The sequence below is a fragment of the Phoca vitulina genome, unplaced genomic scaffold (assembly GCF_004348235.1).
Source record: "Phoca vitulina isolate PV1807 unplaced genomic scaffold, GSC_HSeal_1.0 scaffold26, whole genome shotgun sequence".
Lineage (NCBI taxonomy): Eukaryota > Metazoa > Chordata > Mammalia > Carnivora > Phocidae > Phoca > Phoca vitulina.
The window spans coordinates 17,113,889-17,137,354 of NW_022589729.1; the positions used below are offsets into that span (position 1 = coordinate 17,113,889).

Genomic DNA, 23,466 nt, shown 5'->3' on the forward strand with positions numbered 1-23,466 from the left:
TGAACTCTCAAGAAAAATAGCTTCTCTTCTTCTTACCTTCCAAATATTTTGAGAGTTACACTCAGTGGCAGTCTCTAATCTGGAACCATAGAATAAAGGGGGACCTGGTAAATGTAATTTCTAGCCTCTTGTCTGCAATGCAATGCAATGCAGACCTTCAAAGTGGGTGACTGACAGGCAAAGTTGACAAATGACAGAATAGTATACTCTTGCCCTGCAAATTGCCTAGTTGTAGTATACAGTGATTTGGTGTTACAAGAGTAAGATCTGAGAAAGGCAAGAAGCAATATGAACTGTAGAAATGATGGGGCTTTGGAGAGAAGGAAATCATGGTCATTAAGGCCCTTGGATAATTTACCAACAAAACTTAGTTGCATAATTGCTTGATGACTTCATGTGCAATGGCATGCACCTTGGAATTCCAGCAGCAGGAATTTTTTTACTCTACTTTTTTAATCCTTTTACTCTAAAGGACATATCATGAGATTTCTCATTAACTAAAAGTCACTCTACTTCTGGAATACCTCTGAAGACAAACTAGGATTCCTCCAAAATAATTACACTGAGATTTCTGAGATCACCAATGTCTTCGCAATTTTATTCCCTCTCAATCTTTCAACATCCTTCTTATTTATGCTTTTTTTTCTTAAGGTTAGTACCTTGGTTCAATAATTTATGCCTATACTTATCATCCATTTCCTTTTCCTGAAATTTTTTGACAGATCTATGCCCCTTCAAATCAAAGATTAATCTGTCTATCCTACAGACACATCCTTTCACACAGAATACTGATTATTCCTAGAAAATAGAATCTGTTACCTCTGAAATTGTTTCGCTAAAATTTTAGTCTCCAAATTCAAGGTCTTCTTTATACTCAATTGTAATCCATTTATTTGTCCTTGAAATTTCTATCTCTTAATTCCCCCTTGACAAGTCCATATTTCTTCTTCTTTCCTCAAATCCCTTATCATGGAAGGTAGAATATCTGGAATTACCATTTAAAGAGTTTGGTGAATGAGTCCTTTCTCCCACACAAACACCAATCAATCTGGTCACAATTTTGTAAGACAACCTAGAAATTGGCCAAAGAGCATATAACAAAGTACAAAGCATTTACTTAATACAATCTATAGAGGGACCCCTGGGTGACTCAGTCAGTTAAGCGTCTGCCTTCAGCTCACATCATGATCCCAGGGTCCTGGGATCAAGCCCCGCATCGGGCTCCCTGCTCCGTGGGAAGCCTGCTTCTCCCTCTCCCACTCCCGCTGCTTGTGTTCCTGCTCTTGCTATCTCTCTCTCTGTCAAATAAATAAATAAAATCTTTAAAAAAAAAACTACAATCTATAGAAACTTGGTAAGAACCAAGTGGGAGGCCATAGCATTTGAGCCAGAGCAACACCTAGCTCCCACATTTTCCTATCATAGAGAATTGATTCTGGGTGGTATGGGCAAAACCAAGAGCTGATGAAGTCCCTTCTTCCCAGGTCTGTCCTGTGAAAGACCTACTCAGGACAGACTCAGCAGTGGCTGATCAACACTGGTCCCCAAACCCTTTAAGTCCCTGTTGTGAATAATTTATTTTGGGTAGCAGCAAATTTGTGTTGCTCATTCTCCGCAACCTTTCTGTTTCCCATTCAGGTGGCTAACAACCAGAGGAGGCTAACAGCTCTGTGTTACCACTGAAAGTAGATAGCCAGAAGTTTAAAAGGGAGATTGGGGAAAGAGATAGTCAAAGAAGGCCCTACTAAAATCATAGTCATCCAAATATCTGGAAAACTATTGACATGTCCAAGTCTTTCAAGAGTGACTGGAGAGAGTATTTCTGTGCTATTATTAGTCCGTGGAGCTAAAATTGTTACAACTAGTAATTTCCTCAACTTTGAAATCAGTTCACAGGCCACGCACAGATCCAATGATAAGTTTTTAAGACTTAATGGGTACAGAGGGCTTAAGCTCAACTACTGACCAATAAATGGCTGATCACTAAACTATGCTAACCCAGAAGTGACACCAAGAAAGCCAGATTCAAAAATAAAAACAAGAAAAAAAAAATCAGAATACAAATATCAAAGGAAGCACAAAGCAGAAGTAAACTCACTCAACAAAGAAACAAACAGCAAAAATAAGTCTCAGAAGTAGGGTGGGTCAGATTCTAGAGTTGTTCCAATACATTATATAAAATGTTGAGTTTTCAACAACAAAAAAAATTGAGACATGAATAAAAATAAAAACAGAAATTTGATGCATACATATGAGGAGAGAGAGAGAGAGAGGATACTTTTCAGGGGTCTAGATGTTAGAATTAGCAAAGAATACAAAGTAACTTATAAAAGTGTTCAAAGAAATAAAGCAAATCGTGTTTCAATAACTAAAGGGAAGTACAATGAAGACTCATCAAATAAAGAATATCAATAAAAAGGTATAAATTACCTTTAAAAAGAACCACATGGAAACTGGAGAGTTGAAAAGTCCAATAACCAAAATGAAAAATTTACTAAAAGGGCTCACCAGTAGATCTGAGCTGGCAGAAGAAATAAATGAACTTGAGATGGATCAATAGAGATTATACAACCTGAGAAACAGAGAGAAAAATAAACAGAGCCTCAGAGAAATGTGTAATACCATTAAGCACATCAACTAATACAGAACGGTAGTGCTAGAAGGAGGGAAGAAAGACAAAGAGAGAGAAAAAATGTTTGAAGAATAATGGCAAAAAAACATACTAACTTTCATGAAAAGCATTAACCTCAATAAACTGCAAGTTGGATAAACACAAAGAGGATAAACACACCCAACACATAGTCTAACAGTTGAAAGCCAAAGAAAAAGAGAAAGTCTTGAAGGCAACAAGAGAAAAACTACTCAGAAGGAAGCCACAATAAGATGAACAAATGACTTCTCATCAAAGACAGTGGAACCCAACAAGATGGTGAGATGACATATTCACAGTACAGAATCTAGTAACCAGCAAAACTGTTTTTCAAAAATTAAGTCAAAATACAGAAGCTTGTACATGTCAAAGGAAAGCCTGAGAGCATTTGTTGATTGTAGACCTGCCTTAAAATACAATTCTTCAGGCTAATAACTCCTATCATTTCTCTCCATGCACATCCTTATACATAGTGGAATTCATGTCTTGTTATACCAGTGAACCCACCAGGGAAGAATTACCAATTTTTATTTTAACCTTCAAATCTTTTACTAGTTTCACAACTCTTGCTTCATTTTTTTTTTTTTTTTTTTTTTTTTGCTGTTGCAGTGAAAGAAATGAAATGCTACATATCCTATCCAATGTTAATTTCTCTCCTTGTACTTTAGATATTATATTCTTGTTTCCCTTTATGGATTTTCATCTATCATCATTTATTTAACCTTTATTTCTCCTGTATTATTATTATTTACTGTTCTGATTCTCTTCCTTTTGGATAAAAAGTACACTCAACTTCTTGCTTAACAGAAACAAAACCCCAAATGTGTTCCTCAATCCTATGTCCACTTCTGTTCCTACAACACTTTATCTCTTGGTCATGTAACTTAACTTCAAGGGGGGAAAAAAGATATTATTCTCTATTTCTCTATTTTAAATTCATTTGCTACTTACTACAATGTAGCTTTTATTTTGACAAAAGTGACTGTTAATAAATCGACCTATGACCTTGATGTTATCAGGAACTTTTTGGCAAATTTTACCCTCACACTGATATGTAGGTTAAGAGAAATAGACTTATAAGTTTAAGATAATTTTTTCTCAACTTTTTGATGATATTTCCTCACTTTTTTCAGTCAGCATTTCTGTTAAAAAGAAACTTTTCTAATTATGGATATTTAATATAGAGAGTGATCAATCACCTTGGTTTGCCTGGACAGTTCTGGTTTACATCAGTGGTCACAGAGTAATCATTAGTAATTTTAATTTCTTTCAAATACACAGAAAATTGTTTGAGAGATATATGGACATTTTATTCATGTGACCCACCTTTTCTCCCTTAGTGTTGAAAATATTACAATATAGTGTAACGTAAAAATATTACAACACCATACCCTTTTGAAAATCTATTTTCTTCTATTGTGCTTTTTATTTGGTGGAATATTTTAATCTAGCAACTTAAGTCTTTAAATTCCATCAATTTAAAAAGTATTTTTAGGGGCGTCTGGGTGGCTTCAGTCCGTTAAGCATCTGCCTTCAGCTCACGTCATGATCCTGGAGTCCTGGGATGGAGCCCGCAAGCTAGCAGGGAGCCTGCTTCTCCCTCTGCCTCTGCTACTCCCCACTTGCTCATGCTCTCTCTCTCAAAATAAATAAATAAAATCTTTAAAAAAAAATTTGTAAGTTCATCCTCTCTGGATTCTCTATTCTTGTCCATCTGGTAATTATATTCAGATATTAGACTTGCTGACGGATTCCCTAATTTTTAAAATATAATTTCTCCAATTTTTTTTTCTTTTTTTCTTCTTTACTTTTTATTTTCTGAGAGATGGGGCACAAGCTTATTTTCCAAACCTTCTGGCTATATTTTAATTTTTATAATACTTTTAATTTCAAAATTATTTCTCATTCTCTGATTGTTCCTTTTCTCAGCATCATTGTCTTGTCCCTTATATTTGTTGCACCTCACCAGAGGTCTGACAAGATTCACAATCCCATTGCTTCACACCTTAGTCCTTCACTGCTTCTCTCAAGTTATTTTTTTCTGTCTGCTGATTTGCTCTTGGTCTTTCAAGTGAAAGATTTTTCCTTAATATCTAGTGATTCTTGTCTATGCTTAAACAAAGATGAAGCATTACAGAGGTATTTTAGAAGCTCTTGGTCAATGCCACACTGCTCCAATCATGTGACTGTAAAAAAAGACAAAATGGTAGATTTCAGCTCATAGGAGTATAATGCTTGCAATGTGTGATTATTGCTCTTCAATTCTCTCTCTACATCTTTACTGATGCCTAATTAACACATATCTCAATTCCTTGACTTTATTTTTTCTCAATTGTGTCTGATGGAAAAATGCAATATAATCTTTTTAATTTTGTGCTTATGTGTGTATGTTTATGAAGAGAGAGATTGTATCTTGAGAGTTCCTAAAGAACTTAGTGATGTTTTTACTGTTTATAAGAATATATAGAGAGATAGATTTATGTAAAGAAATACATAAAATATATATGAAGAACTATATCAGATTTCTTTGTAACAGCAGTTGTACTCATAAGACCTACATTTATTCTGATAGTAGCCTTAAAAGTTTTAACTAAATAAAGAAGGTGGGTTTGGAACAAAAATATGTTAGATTTTTCTTTACCTGTAAATATTTTTGGGGAAAAGAAGTGAAGCCATTATGACCAATCATAAAATATTTATTGAATAGCCCTTTAGAGGTAAATTTAAGGTTAGCCAAAAGATTTCAAAAACTTCTTCCAAGTAGAACACTTACTTAGAGGAAAATGGGAATCAGACTTCCTCCAACAGCATTTACTTTTTATTTATTTTTTTAAAGATTTTATTTATTTATTTGCCAGCGAGAGAGAGAGAGAGAGAGCACACGCATGCACAAGCAGGGGGAGTGGCAGGCAGAGGGAGGAGCAGGCTCCCTGCTGAGAAAGGAGCCCGATGTGGGACTCGATCCCAGGACCCTGGGATCATGACCTGAGCTGAAAGCAAATGTTTAACCGACTGAGCCACCCAGGTGTCCTGAACAGCATTTATTTTTACATGGGCAAACAAATAATTTTATAACGGACTTTTATAAAGGACTTCTTCTTTATAGGAGAACAAAAGCATTATCAATTGCATTTTTTATTTATCATAATATGTATACTCTGATGGATCAAATTTATGATAGAAGTGTAGTGTTTTTCCTTTATGCACATTATTAAAGTATATTGGAAACCCTGTATAAGTGAAGTTTCTAATATATGTGTGTCCTTTTCATGGAACTTATACCAAATTTCACTATTTCAGATACCTACAAAGCTATAGTTGCTGTATTTTTAAGAGCATGCTATTGATCTTATTTATAATTTTATATAGAGAAATTCATGAGGAATGCAAACTCCTGCAATTTTATAATTGTCTTTATGGGAAAGTATCATCTACTTTACAAGAACTAAATAATGAAGCAACTTCTAGGAAGGCACTGGGTTATAAATTTAGATTATGTATAGATTGAAATTTATGCATACCTTTGATACTATGTAGTTAATTTATGCTTTGTTGTTAAGATATGTAGGAGGAAAACAGGTTCAAATGCAAGTCTCAATTTATAAATGCTTTGAAATTGACCTCTATTAAAGGTCATGTTAAAAAAAAATGTTGGAGCTATTTGAGCAGACATAAACTATCACATACAATTTGCTATATAATAACCCTGTCTCGTAGCCCTACAGCAATTACATAACATTACATGCAAATTAAGCTATAATCATAGATTTATGTGTTAGCTGCATTTAAGTTTATTGCTCACAAAGTCAAATTCATTTAAAACTGCTGTTGGATTCTTATAATATACATGTTCAGGCCCTAATCTTGATTACAGGAAAAAACTGTAATTGTCTTTAGTTCAGCTCACATTAGAATTTGACCTGAATCATGCGTTTGCTCATTAAAAATATCATAATGTATTTTATTCTTTGAGAATAATACATGCTGAGTTTCATTTATCTTAAATCCAATCAAGGGATAAAACTTGAAAACCATATATATATTTATATATATATATGTTATGTCATTACAGGCATATTGAACCATAGTCAACAGGAAGAGATATGATATTGTATTTAAAAACCTATGCAATTCTTAATGCAGAGGAGCCTGATTTTAGCTGCATTAAGCACTGAGCTGCTGACACAGTGAAGGATTACACTGTAATATGGAACAAGATGATTAAATGATGTGCAAACTTCCTATCGGAGTAGTATGCAGGATACTGGAACATATGGTTCTGGATGTTTTTTTTTTCCCTCAGTAAGTACAGATTCTGGCCAGAGATTTTTGTTGATTTGTACAAAATCTCTTGATTAGAATCCTCAGCCATCTGCTGTAGGATGGCAATGTCTGAAAATGTCAGCAGAAAGAGCAGAGCTGAAAACTTATTTGTGGAAAGGATTTGAAGCTACCCTAACCATGAGCAAGACAAGGTGATCAGCTTCAATGTGGTCAGGAACTACTTTATCTTGAGAGCAGAAAGAGGCTGAAAATGTGGCATAAGGTCTTCTGTAAAAGCAAACATAACCACAAACATATATGTTCTCTGTTGTTTATAGCTTCCTGGATGCTGATTCTTTGTCAGCTATGAGCACTAAAATGTTTTACACTGTAAAATGTGAAAACTGTCTGAAATTTTCTAACATAAGAAAACAAATAATTGTTTAAATTTTTATGAGAAAGGAAACCTGATGCAATAATATTATTCACTATATCATAGTTTTAATTCTTTGCAGGACATTCCATAATACTTAATAATCTAGTTTCAATAACCAATATGGTGCCAAGTTTCATATACAGTTATTTTTTTTGCACTGTTTGTTATTTGCACTGTTATTTGCACTGTTTGTCCAATTGATGGCATGTCTTTCTCTGTCTCCTAATTCTTCACACTTATATTTCAATACAATGTACATACCCAGTTTTTCTCCCACTTCTAATCCACCTTTTTATATTCCCTTTGCTGATAGCACTTATTTGTACTTCCCAAAATATATACATTTCCACAAATATTCTACTCTTTATTACATTTTTGTCAGTTGGCAATTCCATTCACCTCTTCATGATTTCAGTTACTAAGGCTATACACTGAAACTCTAAGAATTCTCTCTCAAAGTTGATAATCCAATTGTCAGCAGTAGGTTGGATATATCAGCATAACCTGAAAATACAGAGACTACAAAAACACACCCAACAGCCCTCCCTAAAAAGTTTTCCACTTAACTACGGCACTAACTCTAAAATAACAACCACAAAATACCTTAGCCTTTCTTTCTGAAGTTCCCGTTTTAATAAAGTATAAGTTAATATTATTAGTCCCAGACGACGTTAAAATATAACGGCTCAAGAGTTGTGGGTACTTTAAAACACATATACATACATGTTGTTAATGCTAATATCAGTAGAAATTGCAGGGCACTCATGCCCAGTACATGGTGTAATTGGCCTAGGCTTCATTTGGTTTACACAGTAAACAAATTGGAGGGAAGACACTGTTGCATTAATATCCTAAATAAATTGGTCAGACCCCAAAATAGGTGGTGCATCAGTACTCTAGCTAAGCCAGGCAATCCAAATTAATACATTTTTAAAAAGAAACAAAAATAATTATGCACACAGTAAATTTGAAGAGTATGTGTCAAATCCGTAAGTAACTTCTTCCTATTACTCCTGCAATCCAACAGAACAGGGGCTGGAAAAGCACACATGCTACCCCCTCAGAGAGCTAACTGGGAGGATGACTTCCTCTTTTCTCCAACCTTTATTCACCCATAATGGAGAACTAACATTTGACATTTGAATCCAGACAGGAAGTTGCTCTTCAAGCATGACTCCGACGTTTTGAGTCCTGAGTCTCTGCCTTGTACTAGCTTACCTGCAACCGAACCAGTCATTTTCTCAAATCTTGCTTTCATATTGTGTCCACACCAGGGTCAAGGCAGCCCAAATCCTGGATTCCACAGTTGGGACTATAGTCCCATGGCTCTGTCCTTGACTAATATTCTTCTAATGAATAAACACTATGGCATTGGGTGAGCAAATGAAGTAGATTCACTATAAACATATTGGATTTACAGAGAAGTAGAATGAAATCCCTACAACCAACAACAGGTCCTAGGTTTGATCAGTAATCCAGGCTAACAAGCAATAAAGGAGATCATATTTTGAAGGATAAAAGAGAAAATCTTTGTGATATTGAATTAAAGATTTTTCAAAGATAACAAAATAAGCAGAGTACAATAGAAAAAAATGGTAAAAGGGAATTCAACAAATTAAAGTATTTTAAGTCAAAAGGGGCACCTGGATGGCTCAGTCAGTTAAACATCTGCCTTCAGCTCAGGTCATGATCCCAGGGTCCTGGGATCAAGCCTGGCATAGGACTCCCTGCTCAGCAGGGAGTCTGCTTTTCTCTCTCCCTCTGCCCCTACCTCCTCTCTCTCTCTCTCTCAAATAAATAAATAAAATATAAATAAATATTTTACACAGTGGAAGACATTATTAAGAAGGCAAGTACACTTGGAAAAAATCTTTGAAAACATTTATCTGACAAAGAGCTTAAATTCAGAATATATGCAGAAGTCTTACAACTCAATGATAAGAAGATAATCCAACTTTTAAAAAGATACTACTGGAACATATGTCCATTATATGGATAATATATATACATGCATGTATGTATATATATACATATATGCTAATAAGCACTGGAAATATGTTCAACATCAATATTCAAGAGAAAAATGCAAATTAAAACAGCAATAAGATACCAGTACACACCCACCAGAACAGTTAAAGACTGACATACCAACTGTGGGTGAACTTATGAACCAACTGTAGGTGAGCATATGAACAAACTAGAAATTTTGTGGATTAATGATGTGAATGCAGAGTGACATAGCCACTTCGGAGAGCAGTATGGCAATATCTATAGAGGTGAACATGTGCTTGTCATATTTCCAGCAATCCCCCTCCTAGGTATTTACCCAAGAACAATGAAATCATTTGCCCACACAAAGATGTGGACATGTCATAGCCAAAACCTGGCAGCAAGCATATGTACCCATAAGTGGTAAATGGATAAACAAATTCTAGCATAGCTGTACAATGGATAATACTCAGAAATAAAGGGAAATACAATATTAATACATGTAACAGCATGAATGAATTTCAGAGTAATATTCCAAGTGAAAAGCCAAGTACAAAAATGATATACTAGGGGCGCCTGGGTGGCTCATTTGGTTAAGCGTCTGCCTTCGGCTCAGGTCATGATCCCAGGGTCCTGGGATTGAGCCCCGCATCGGGCTCCCTGCTCGGCGAGAAGCCTGCTTCTCCCTCTCCCACTCCCCCTGCTTGTGTTCCCTCTCTCGCTGTGTGTCTCTGTCAAATAAATAAATAAAATCTTTAAAAAAAATGATATACTATATGACTCCAAAAATATGCAGTTTTAAAAAAGCAATTATTATAGTGACTGAAAGCAGATCAAAGAGATCAATGAGTGCCCGGAGCCAGGGTTGGGTACAACAGGGAAGTAGGAAACTTACCTTGAGAAAAAGGCTCTATTGTGATTGTACAAATGTAAACAATTACACAAGTTTACCCTTTAAATTGTGCACCCAGACAAATTAACTTCCACAAATGAATGAAAGAAAAACATAGTTAAATAAACAAAGAGCAGGGCATATATCTAATAAACCACCCCTGGAAAATAATACTGAACTGACTTGAAACATAGATTTTAGAAAACAGAAATGATAAGCACAAAAGTGCTAGATAACTAAAATTAACTAAAATAAAGATTGTCTTAATCTGTGGTACTATTACCTTCAGAGGACCATTGGCAAAGTCTGTAGACATCTTTGATTGTTACAAGCATAGGGAGGTTGAAAAATACCCTACAATGCCCAGGACAGCTCCCCATAACAAAGAACTAGGTGGCCCCAAGTGCTAATAGTGCCTCAGTGGAAAAGCTTTGTTCTAAATAAACGCTGTGGTGGGAATGCAAGCTGGTGTAGCCACTCTAGAAAACAATATGGATGTTCCTCAAAAAGTTGAAAATAGAGCTGCCCTACAACCCAGCAATTGCACTACTAGGGATTTACAAAGGTAGTGATCCGAAGGGGCACCTACACCCCAATGTTTATAGCAGCAATGTCCACAATAGCCAAACTATGGAAAGAGCCCAGATGTCCATCGACAGATGAATGGATAAAGAAGATGTGGTATATATATATACAATGGAATACTACTCAGCCATCCAAAAGATGAAATCTTGCCATTTGCAACATCATGGATGGAACTAGAGTTTATTATGCTGAGAAATAAGTCAATCAGAGAAAGACAATTATATGATCTCACTCATATGTGGAATTTAAGAAACAAAACATGATCATAGGGGAAGAGAGAGAAATAAAACAAGACGAAATCAGAGAGGGAGACAAACCGTAAGAGACTTAATGATAGGAAACAAACTGAGGGTTGCTAGAGGAGAGGGAGATTGGCAGATGGGGTAACTGGGTGATGGACATTAAGGAGGGCACATGATGTAATGAGCACTGGGAATTACATAAGACTGATGAATCACAGACCTGTACCTCTGAAACGAATAATACATATATGTTAATTAACTGAATTTATATAAAAATATAAATAAATAAATAAATAAATAAATAAATAAATAAATAAATGCTGTGGAATCAGTTTTGAAGCAGTAGGCACATGTAAAACAAAAAACAAAAGAAACACAAAAAAGATAATATGTGGAGAAACTATCCAACATAATAGGGATAATCTCAATGTGGAACTCCTGATTGTGTTTATGATTCATAAATGCTTGGGGAAAGAAGATTTGGAAGATTTGAAATAAAGCCATTTAACTGCACATCTTAAATAATCTGAGATCTAATTCAGTTGCTAATTCAGTTTTAAAACTGACAAAATGATAAATATAGGCTTACTGATTTCTCTGAAATATTAAAAGTAAGCACTACCTGAAGCAAAACACTAGGCATTATCATTGTATCATAATAAGGGAGAAAAGAAAATATTTTTAAAAATGGAGATACAGAGGAAATACCTAAAGACAAAACAAATCGTTAAAAAGATACCATACAGGGGCGCCTGGGTGGCTTAGTCCATTAAGTGTCTGCTTTGGCTCAGGTAATGATCTCAGGGTCCTGGGATACAGCCTCATGGCAGGCTCCCTGCTCAGCAGGGAGTCTGCTTCTCCCTCTCCCTCTGCCCCTCCCTTCAGCTGCTGCTCTCTCTCTCTCTCAAATAAATAAATAAAATCTTAAAAAAAAAAAAAGATACCATACAAAAGGAAAGCAAAGAGACAATGTATCTACTCTATAAATACACAGTTAAAAACAAATTCATATATATGTCTTATTTGTGGTCAAATTAAAATAAAAATTATAGGAAATTGTTTGGAGTCCAAAATCAACTGAATGAAAACTGAAAATGATCAGGGGCCAATATATATATCAGCCATGTATTTATAACACAATTGAAAAAAGCACCAGTACAATAAGAGTGATGTTTTATGAAGATAAAATTTTTTAAATCTGCAATACAGATATATTTATAATAATCACTTAGACGCAAAAAAAGAGAAATGTCTAGCTGTACTCAGAATACTTTATTCTTCTTTTAGTCTTTGTTCTGGGAAGCTAAATGAAAATGAGGCTATCAACAGTTTTAATAATACATGTGTATATTCACATAGATCTCTCTTCATTAACATATTTTTCAATATCAGGCATCTCTGCAAGAGAAGGTAGTCTCTTTTTATGTCTCTAGAACATTTCAAATTTTGTAACGTATTTAGTAAATAAAATCTTAAAAAATAAAAACAACACTTTTATAAGATAAATTTTCAGAATACAACGACATCGGAGTAAAAGAGTAGCAAAAATGACAAAGAAAGATTATGTAATACCCTAAATTTAAGAATAAAGGTAAACTTTTAAAGTAAGCTTTTCATCAAAGGAAAAATCAAGAGAAATTACAAATTTCTTTAAAATAATGCAAATTAAAGAAATAAATTTCAGGGCGCCTGGGTGGCTCAGTCGTTAAGCGTCTGCCTTCGGCTCAGGTCATGATCCCAGGGTCCTGGGATCGAGTCCCGCATCGGGCTCCCTCCTCGGCAGGAAGCCTGCTTCTCCCTCTCCCACTCCCCCTGCTTGTGTTCCTGCTCTCGCTGTGTCTCTCTCTGTCAAATAAATAAATAAAATCTTTAAAAAAAAAAAAAAAGAAAGAAATTTCAAAATGGACAAAATAATGGAAAAAGATAAAATGAGACGCAAATATAATGAGCTTTAAATCATTCCAATATTAAAAGAGAATAAATATAAGTTAACTGTTTAAATCTAAATTTTTTTGACAAAACAAAGACAATAGAAGTAATTTAACTAAACCTAAAAAGTTTTATCTCACTGGTTAACTAAACATAAATCAAGATAAATAAGCATTAAACAAAACAAAGCAAAAGAAATAAATATTTATAAAACATAGATTACCACATTAATAACATGAAAAAAATTGAAATCAATCAATAAATGTAAAAATCATTAAGACAACTAAACTGTGGAGAGGCTAACTAAAGCAAAAAGAGAACAAATAAAAATAATTACACAATATTAAAAAATGAGTTTTGGCACGACCACAGATCTAAAGATTAAAATCATAAGATAGATTCATACTTAAATCATATGCCAATAAGTAACAAAGATAGATGCACTATTTACTAGAAAATTATATATTTTCAAAGCAACTCTGAAAAAAAGGAGAAAGATATGAATCCACATATAATGAAAGAAAATTATATAATTTCAAAATAAGTGTCATGAAAAGCCAATTTACTAAGAAATTTTTCAGGTAAAGACTGTTAAATTTTCACAAAATAGGTTATTTTTGTATTAGTGAAACGGATTTCTCTTCATTGGTGTCTGCCATTTTGACTTAACCATGTTTACTAGAACTATGATACCACAAATTCTTCAAAATGTCTTTTATCTTTGTGAATATAAGTAGTTTGATTTTTGGTACATAACTATTGATAAGATTTGAGAGACTGTTAATTCCATTAACCAATTAAATTTATTAGTTTTTTAGTATCTCCTTTTTTTTTCATTATAAAACGTCAACTATAATTATGTTATCCAGCATGTTATTTTATTTCTTGGCCAGGGCATTTACTTGTTTGAGCTTTCTAGAACAATTTTACCATTATTCTATTTTACCATTTTCAAGTTTAGTGGTTATACTTTTAATTTTATATTAAATATTTATCCCTGAACTGGAATAAGTAATATTTTGTTTTATTTCTTAGGAAATAACGAAATTCAAGGATTTGTCTATTACAATATAATGTTGTTTTCTTTGTCCTTCAGATTACATGCTGTTGACAAAATATAAGGCAAATTTCAGTGCAAAAATATAATCACACTGGGGCGCCTGGGTGGCTCAGTCGTTAAGTGTCTGCCTTCGGCTCAGGTCATGATCCCAGGGTCCTGGGATCGAGCCCCACATCGGGCTCCCTGCTCAGCGGGAAGCCTGCTTCTCCCTCTCCCTCTCCCCCTGCTTGTGTTCCCTCTCTCGCTGTGTCTCTCTGTCAAATAAATAAATAAAGTCTTAGAAAATATATATATATATATAATCACAGCATAGGGAGACCTTTATTGCTAGTCAGTGATGAATTGCTGATCCTAGGTTTCCCATACCTGCCTCGGGAACCACAATACTAGACAAAGGGCAACTGTACCAAGAGATTTAGCAGAGAGCTAAAATCCTTAGAAAAGAAACACACACAAAGTAGCCTTATCTTCATGCTGGCTCTCTGCCTTCGAACAGTTTTCAGACTCCTGCTCAGAGAACGTAAGAGGTAGAACCCAAGCTCGAAACATTTCCATTGAACTGGGCAGGTAGCTATCAAAATACACAGCTGCTGAAGCAACTAGACCCTAAAGAGCAGGGCACTTACTATCAGAATAGGAAATGGAAAGGTAGAGTCCAATAAATACGTGTGATTATTCCCCACTGTCCCCGCTGACAACGGACTACAAGTACGCAGGGGAAGACAGGGTGGGTCCTAGCAGAAAGTGCATACTATAAGATTGAGAGAGCACAATTAACAGGAATTGTGCAGGGCTCAGGGACATTAAAGGTATGGACACGTAGAGTGAAGTGATCTCCTAAGTGCCAAAGGCATTTATTTTAGGAATTAGAAAAGCCACTGGGGAGTTCGGCTCCTGGTTGAAAATCTCCGTGTGATCTGACAGGCCTAGCCATTACAAAAGCATAGACTGGCTGGCTACGCGGAGGAAAGCTGCTCTCCCCACGCCAGATTTAGGGCACAGCTAATCCCTCACAGTCTCTGAGGGAAACGCAGTCAAGGACTAAGGCCCTTTGGCCAGTCATGCTTTTCTTTGTATATTTGCATTCTTAGCCCCAGGATAGCCACATGAGAAAAACAGAATAAACCTCTGCTACAGCCTCAAAGCTTATATAAGCTTAATTTAAAATGGATCTGAACTAAAATGTAAAAGATACAAATATGAAATTCTGGAACAAAATGTGTGAGAACTTTTTCATGAATTTGAGGTAGGCAAGTTTCTTAGACTCAAAAGTTGCTAATGATGAGAGTAACAATTATAATCTCTATTTTTAAAAATATTTTGCATTTAAAATGTTAGCACAAAGAAAATTAAAAGAGCACACAGACTAGAAGAAAATTTTACATATATATGTGAATTATATATACATGTGTGTCTGTGGGGGTGTGTAGTGTATGGATTATATAAATAACAACATTATCAAGAAGACTAACCCCAAATAAAAATAATTGTAATAGATCTTAATGGACTAGTATGTATACATGAAAAGATGTTAAAAATAATTAAGCATTAGAGAAATGGAAGTTGAAACTACTGTGTGCAATAACAACATACCCACTGGAACGCAAAATGTTAAAAAGGCAACATCAAGTGTTGGCAACCGTATAGGGCAGTTGGAACTCTTGTATGAAGCTGTGGGGATATAAAATGGCACAGTCACTGAGGGAAAATGGTTTGGCAGTTAAAAAACAAAACAAAACAAAACTTCAGTGTGTGACCCAACAATTCCACTCTTAGATAATTCTCCCAAGATAAATGAAATTAACATGTCCAAAAACATTATACATAAAAGTCTGTAGCAGTTTCATTCATAATAACTCAAATTGTAAATAACTGAAGTGTCTGTCAACAGAAGAATAGATACACATATTTTGGAAAATACATAAAATGGAGTACTATTTTGGTGCGCCTGGGTGGCTCAGTCAGTTAAGTGCAGGACTCTTGATTTCAGCTCAGGTTGTGATCTCAAGGTTGTGGGATGGAGCCCCAGGTCAGGCTCTGCGCTCAGCAGAAGTCTGCTTGAGATTTCTCTCCCACTCCCCCTCCCCTTACTCACTCTGTCTCTCCAAGTAAAATAAATCTTTAAAAAAAAAATTCTGAAATAAAAATTAAAAAAAAAAAAACTGGGGGCTCCTGGGTGGCTCAGTCGTTAAACATCTGCCTTCTCCTCAGGTCAGGATCCCAGGGTCCTGGGATCGAGCCCCGCATCGGGCTCCCTGCTCAGCGGGAAGCCTGCTTCTCCCTCTCCCACTCCCCCTGCTTGTGTTCTTTCTCTTGCTGTCTCTCTCTCTGTCAAATAAATAAATAAAATCTTAAAAAAAAAAAAACTAATACATACAATGTCATGGAATAATCTTAGTTATATTGAGTTAAAATAGGCACACAAAGAAAATACACACTGGGTCCTTTCATGCCCTGAAATCTGAGAACGGGCCCCATGGTTTGGAGGAGTATTGACGGCAGAAAGCATTAAGGAACAATCTGAGGATATGGAAATATTTACTTTATAAGGATGGCAATTACACGGGTCTCTGTATTTGTCAAATCTCATTTCATTTTACCTCACAAATCTGTGCATTTAATAACCACAAATATATTGAAATAATGTTTATATACACATGTGTCTAAAATGTTAAATCAGAACCAACTTGATAAGGTTAAAATAATTCGTTTAATTTGTCTGAAAAATAAGCAGATGATAATCTTTGTCACTCATTTTGTAAGGCCAGGCATGATTCTGAAAATTCCTGAAAACAAAATAAAAATTTTAGATCAATTTCACATTCGTAGAGATAGAAGTTTATTCTATCTTGGTTCTTGCTTTTGGGTAGTTTGAATTAAAATTGCTTGTGGATAGAATGAGGCTAATTCTCTTCAGGTTATAGAATCAATTTATCCACAGAATTATCTCAGTGAAACATCAATTAATACTGAAAATAACCTTAAACACCACTAAGAACCAATATTTCACAATAGCCCAGAAAAATTATCAACATAAAAAGTAATGAGATACCTCTATCTCCACAAAAATTTAAAGTATATGATAGAGCAACTATAATTAGAATAGTTATATTCTATTTATATAGAATAGTGTTTGTATTTGCACACATCTAGTTTGTACTTTTGTACAAACATACACAGACAAGTCATTGTCAGAAAGAGTTCTGGAACAAATTTAATTAAGTTTTCATAGTAATGGATAGTAAATACACCATGTTATGCCTGGTGTGTGAAGAAATGGCCATTTGGAGACAACGATGAAATTCAATTATTTTCTTATAAAATGCTCTAAATAATTTCAGATGAAATAAATGTTTACATATAAAATGATCCATATACATACTAAAAGAAAATTGATGTTACTTATTTAATTGGGGGATATAATAAGATACACTATCAAGAGCACAGATCTTAAAGATCTATCTTTAAGACAGATCTATATAGCTTCATAAATTAAACTTAAAAAATACAACAAAGGAAATGAGAGAAAAGTCACAAAAGATTCAACATAAATAATCAATAGGGATGGAAAGGATGTAAAAATTCTAAAATCATTTGTAAAAAAAGAAGAAGAAGATAGCAGGAGGGGAAGAATGAAGGGGGGAAATCGGAGGGGGAGACGAACCATGAGAGACGATGGACTCTGAAAAACAAACTGAGGGTTCTAGAGGGGAAGGGGGGTGGGAGGATGGGTTAGCCTGGTGATGGGTATTAAGGAGGGCACGCTCTGCATGGAGCACTGGGTGTTATATGCAAACAATGAATCATGGAACACTACATCAAAAACTAATGATGTAATGTATGGTGATTAACATAACAATAAAAATTTTTTAAAAAGTGGTATCCTCCACATTTTTCCATTTCTGGAGTGTGTTTCTGGAGAAAAAGGTCGCATAAAAAATAAATCCCACTATAATGCAATAATCTTGTTTCTGGAATTATTATCTAAGAAAATAATTAGGTACATTAAAGAATGTGTTCATGGAAGATTTTTACAGTGCCACTTGTAATAGTAATCAAAACTCAAAAATTTGAGTAGGTGACAGTTTAATTACACATAATTCATCACTATGAGGCCATTCATTTGATGGAATAAAACTATTCACATTAAAATATCACATTAAAACTGATTATATAACAAAGGGTATAATCAGATACCAACATGCAAATGTTTAGAAAAGAAATTCTGTGACCAAAAGGGTGGAGAATGTTTCTTCTTTACATCCTAAAATGTATATGGTCTTTCATTTGTTTGTAAATTAAAAAACACTAATAAACACAGCATGCAAGATTAGGCTTAATAAGAAGAATGCATTGATTTTTAAAACTAATTTCTGATGAGAAATACAATACATACCTGCTAAAATAATGCCCACAGGTAAATATTATACATTATAAAGAAAAAGCAAATGATTTCGCATAAATTTCTTAGGAACTTTTTTTATATTTTACTTATTTATTTGAGAGAGAGAGAGCACAGAGGGAGAGAGAGAGGGAGAAGCAGGCTCCCTGATGAGCAGAGAGCCTGACATGGTGTTTGATCCTAGGACCCTGGTATCATGACCTGAGCCGAAGGCAGATGCTCAACCAACTGAGCCACCCAGGCGCCCTCTTAGGAACTTTTGACACAGTGGAGCTTCCATCTTTCCGGGGGTGTATACAGTTACATTAAAAGGAAAAACTTGTATCTCGTCCCTGAATTTCCTGATACAACAAAATTTTTATAAAGTTTTTTGTTAAATTGTTTTACTTAGCCCATAAAATAAACCATTCAAATGTATACATACAACTTACGTTTAAACCACGCAAACAAATTTAACCAACAATGGCACCTGAAAACGGGCTCATAACCCATAAATAAAAGTTAATGTTTTAAGTTGTTCATTATGGATAACTTTAAACTGATTTAATGCTGATTCAGACAAGCACTGGAATGAAGTTTATCTTTGTACTGTTTATTTTTTTTAATTGGCAAGAAAAAATTTAAAAAATTAAATTGGCAAGAAAATTAAAAATGTAAATAAGATATGAGGGAGGAAATGTTCTACTTAAGGAAATTATCTCTTTTCAATTAAATTAGAAGCAACCTTTTACATAACCAGTTGTAATTAAAGATGAGCCTTATTTGTGCATTAAATAGGGTTTTGCAGGATTTCTACTTGGCAGTATTTGTACATTAACTTTAATTGCTGGATGCCCTGGGAATGACTGAAACTCTTTAAAATAATCTACATTTCAGATTATTAAAATACTTCCTCTACCTGGGCTGAATTAATGACATGCCATCACATTTATATTAGTGATTCCTAAGTATTTCTCTTTTCTATACATAGGCAAATCCCTCTCTAGACACCTTCTAGAAGGACTGGTTTTCATTATGAAGCAGTGACCTCACTGTCATTGAAAAAGTAAAAGCAAATGCAAAATGACATAACAAATAAGGGAGCAAAAGACTATGAAAAATCACCCTCAGACACTAAGGTTCTCTGATTTTGGGATTTTATTATTAAATAAAATTCAGGTTGCACAATTACTGAATTCCACAATATTGTTTCAAAGTTTAGTTTTTACACCAATTATTTTGCTGTAGTGAGACACCACTCTCCTGAATATAAATAATATAACCAAGTCACAGGTGTCCAAAATGTCTCATAACAAATTCAGGAAAGCCTTCGTACCGTTATTGCCTCCTTAAGTAAATGCAATAACTTATAATCCCCTCAGAGGCACCTCCAATAACAAAGAAAGCTTTGTAGCTTCCTGAGATGTTACAGTGGGAGAGTTATTATATTCAGAAAGATGTACTCTTCCCCTTTTAACTCTCTCACTTTGCATAACATTTTTGCCTCTGGGTCAAGAATGAAAACTTGTGATTGAAAGAAAAAATAACTTGGGAAATGACCCTGTCAGTCACACCATTTGTGAATAATCATAATGGTGATAATGATAAATATATTTTAGAGTACTTTTCTCTCTAAAAGTGCACAGCACGTATGAAGGTCAAGAACAGAGAATTATACTCTTACTCACTTTATCTAATGCAAGATTAGGGTGGTAGAATGTGGAAAATATATTTACATGAAAGACCACTTTTCTCAATGATTGACAATGGCTTTATAAGAGTGATATGCCATTATTAGAATGGCTACTTATCTGAAGAGCACAAATGCTAATGGTTCTCTGGAATCCATTTGCACACATCCGTGTTGTGTGTTTGTCTGGCATAAACCAATAAAATAGAGTTTCTAAATAAATGAGGCCAGGATGATACTATTTATTCAACCAGGTCAACTTATTGTATTTTAAAGAGATATATTTTCCCCAGTAGTAAGTGATGATGTTTTAGTCAGCATACACCGGATTCAAGGTAAAATCAGAGCCTTCACGCTTATTTTTAGATGGATAAGATATCACTGAATATTTACAGTCTAGTTACATTCAAGTTAAACCTATACTTATTCTATGAGTTTATCATGAAGATGGGTTATTTATTGATAATTTAAGAAGTAAGAAGAGCTTCTTTGTAATATTTAAAAATAAATGTAATAATCCAAGGACTCAATTTCTCATCTTGCCTGAAAATATGAATGCGTTATAAGAAACTGTATTTATTATATCTGTTAGAAAGAAGCAGTGTTTATTCAATTACAAGTATAAACCATTTTGTCAAAACAACTTGGCTTTATCAAACATTTTTATGAACATCTGCTAATGCTGACCTCACTGGTAAATTCAACTTAACTACTATATTTTAAATATAGCTCTTTAAAAGAAAGCATATGGCTAACTTACTTTATAATTTAAAAAGATAATTTATACTTACCATGTATTTCAAGACAGTGCAAGACTCCACTATTACTTGACCTGACTTAGAGATTGGGATGATAAAAATCCAAATGCTCTTATGTATTGAGAAAATTTGTATTCAAGTATATTTTCTTATGTCTTAACCCAAGTCCTATAGAAAACCTGAGAAGAACCCGGAGTAGTAATACCTAATTGGGTGCAATCCCAGGACAGAGAGAGTGAGGGAAAAATGTTATGAGGCGGGCAAGAATGGGAAGCAAATAAAGAGTGTATGTTATTAAGCTGGCTGCCACTGCATGAAGAGAAATGACTGGTCACTGAGCCACATGAGATGGCTCTGGGCAGTCTTATGGTAACTACAGAAACTCTACACTTTGGACTAGTCTATAAGAAGAGAGCATGGAGAAGAGAATTCACTGTTGACACCATTGATACCTTTCCCCCAAAAGTTGCCCTACAAGGAACTAACTTCAAACTTCTGAGGTGTATTGCTTGGTCCCTTAGGTAACTCCTGTGATATCTTGGTCCCGTATTCTGAAAAATGGTGATATATGTGAGTCCAGAATTCATTGAAGGAGCCAAGACTCTAGATATTGGCCTTCTTTACCAACTTTGAAAGTACAAGTTAAATTAGGCAGAATCTATGTGGAGATCTCATCTCCATATCCTACAACACTTAAGACAGAACATTACTTTAAAAAAAAAAAAAAAAAGTAAAGCTATAGCTTTCCCTGCTGAAACTCCCTTCATCACGTCACTATGCATTCTAGATTTTCTTCACCCTTGTCCAGCACTTCGGCTGTCATGGGGACCCGCAAATGGACAGATGTTAGTAGCAGTTTCTAGTTACACATCACCATTCACATGCTCCCTGGCAGAAGCATTTTCCCCTTGAAAACTTGGACATCCTTTCTGGCAAAACTTAAAGCTGCAGTGAGGAGAAATAAAATTTCAAGTGACTCAGTGGGTGTGATGGTCAGATATCTTATCCTGCTTCAATCCCTTGGTTCTATGGTCCATTTCAACCAGCTCCTGGAACATGCTACCATATGTTGGCAAATGGTTCAGTGCACATTTTGTTTCATGGAAGGCAGCACTGGAACTCCATATGACTTTCCCCCCAAAACTTCCATGTGCCTGCAACTCTAATCTGGTTATTTCTCGCTAATAGAACATACACTAATATCAGTGATGTCCATGATCCTAAGGCCATTGCTCCAACTTTTTTGTATTAAAAGTACCTTTTGGTCTGAAGCAAAATTGTTTTTGATACCATTCATGGACCAGATATTCTGTAAGCACTCAGATGATGATGCCGTATAGATACCACAGTCAGGGACAGTGTCCCTCTTTCCTGAATTATGTATTAATTCTGGTAGAAATGAATAGATGTACAGTTGCAAGTACAAGGAGTCTAATGTACCTGACCAGGCTTCAGTTGGCAGTCAGGTTTCCCTATGTAGTATTAAGGACTCTGCATCTTTCTTTCCTGGCAGGTTGGGCATTTGCAAATGTCAACAGCTAAATGGCTTAGTGAGAAGGATTCTATTTTGTTAGAATAATGCATAGTCCTGATCCTTGTCACTCTGCCCACCCTACTCACGGGCCCACTGTAAAATTACTTAAATGACACAAGAGAAAATCTACTTAATTTCCATAGCGTGTGTTTTCTTTTCCTCTGTGCTAGTTGCTGTCTCTTGAACTTCCATGAAACAAAGATTCACCCATTTTTCATTTGCTAAAACAAATCTATTTATATATCCCTCTCTAAGACCTAGTCTGACACCAGTATTTCAGGTTTGTTCTACCAGGTGACTGACCAACTGTCCATATTTACCTCTGTACACAAGTTAGTGCATGTAAGTTTCAGGATAATTTTATTCCACAGAAAGTGGACGGCCAGGTTTACTGATTGCATATCTACCAGAAAGATTTTCTTCCATCTCTATCCTTCAGAACTACCCTGATACGGCAATAATATAGCAGCAACTCATTTCCACTGAATGCTAACACAAAGCAGCAATTTATTAGGAAATGGGATTTGGACAAAAGTCCTTTCCTCATCCTTCAGCTGGTTATAGGTTATAGGTCATAGGTCACTATTAGCCATTTGAGGTGTATTTAGGGAGAATGTAAGCAAATATAAGTGACGTGGAGTTTGGGCTACCCATTCATGTAGTTTGCATTTTCCTTTTATACCCACTCAAGGCTTATTGACCCAAATGTACCTACCATCAATGAAGAAGATAAGATTTTTTTTTTTTTTCAGAACATGGTCATGGCCAAATTTCCTGAAGGTAATATTTTAAATAAGAATAGAATTATAGCCCTGAAGCCATATGGTAAAAACGCTCTCTTCCCCTTACTCTGTAAAGGTGAACTGACTTGAATGAAATTACAAAGAAAACAATTGACACAAACTAAATGCTGGAGATGTATTACTCTGCACAAGTGAATATGCCACAACAGCAGAATGGTTTAATTTCTGGTAGTCCCCCTAATTTCTTCATGATCTCTCTATTCCATGAAGAGGCCAGATAGATGAAGTGAATGAAAACCACCACCCTGAGTCTT

General features: G+C 35.0%; 1 protein-coding gene across 1 annotated transcript in view; it reads right to left on the minus strand.

Annotated features, from left to right (window-relative positions):
- LOC116643360 (peroxiredoxin-2-like) overlaps positions 1-23,466 on the minus strand; it is a 122,941-nt gene that overhangs the window by 66,284 nt on the left and 33,191 nt on the right. The window lies entirely within an intron of this gene.